Source organism: Bison bison, unplaced genomic scaffold (genome assembly GCF_000754665.1).
Source record: "Bison bison bison isolate TAMUID 2011002044 unplaced genomic scaffold, Bison_UMD1.0 scf7180017864322, whole genome shotgun sequence".
Classification (NCBI taxonomy): domain Eukaryota; kingdom Metazoa; phylum Chordata; class Mammalia; order Artiodactyla; family Bovidae; genus Bison; species Bison bison.
The window spans coordinates 5,681,643-5,682,418 of NW_011494894.1; the positions used below are offsets into that span (position 1 = coordinate 5,681,643).

At 69.6% G+C, this 776-nt stretch overlaps 1 protein-coding gene across 2 annotated transcripts in view; it reads left to right on the plus strand.

Annotated features, from left to right (window-relative positions):
* IVNS1ABP (influenza virus NS1A binding protein) overlaps nucleotides 1-776 on the plus strand; it is a 21,741-nt gene that overhangs the window by 330 nt on the left and 20,635 nt on the right. The window contains exon 1 of one of the 2 annotated variants that reach the window (XM_010853076.1): nucleotides 7-355. The exons of the other annotated variant lie outside the window; for it this stretch is intronic. The gene's annotated coding sequence lies outside the window, so the exon portion shown is untranslated. Of the gene's footprint in view, nucleotides 1-6; nucleotides 356-776 lie in introns of those variants that run through there. 2 annotated transcript variants of the gene reach the window in all.

The window sequence follows — 776 nt, forward strand, 5'->3', positions numbered from 1 at the left end:
CGGTGCACGTGGTGACGTGCTACGGGGGTGCGGCGCGCGCGGGCCGCCGCGGCGGCAGTGTCTCCGGGACGCGCGTGGAGGGCGGTCGCTCGGGGCTGCTGTGCAGAGTTTCGCCGCCTGCGGTTCCAGCGCGGCTGTGCCAGCGAGCGAGCGAGCGAGCAGGTCTAGGCGACTTCCCGGTGCGCTCCCGGCCTCACAGACTCCGAGGAGCTGTGCGCTCTTCCCCTCCTCGCTCGGTCACTCCCTCCTTCGCGGCCTCGAGGCGCTTTCGGTTGGGCCGATTCCCGCCCGCTTCCTCCTGCTCCCCGTTGAAGCTCCAGAGATGAGTTTTTTCATCTCTTTAGAGATGAACCAGGTAATCTGCGCTGGTCCCACTGACGAGGCGGGGGAGGAAGGGCAGGCTGACTCCGAGCTGGCGCATGGAGCGGGCGGCTGGGGTTTGAGGGTGGGAGGCGCGGAGCGGTGCGGGATCCCCGGGGTGCAGGAGTCGGCAAGTCGCCGCAGTCGCCGCTCTCTGTGGACGAGGAGCCGGCGCCGCGCGGACCCCGCGCTCCAGGCGCTGCCGTGGTTGTCCGGTCGCGTCAGCGGCCAAAGGCGGGTGGCGGGCCGCCTCGGATAGCGCTGCGGCCGAAGAAGCAGAGCGGGAGGGACGAGAAGTTTTGGGTTGAGGGGGTCCTCGGGGGGGCTGGGTCAAGACCTTCCGGAAGGAGGGCGCGGGAATCTCCATTTCTGCTGTCAGGAACCCCGCCTAGTGTGTGTGTGGGGGGTGTCTGCCT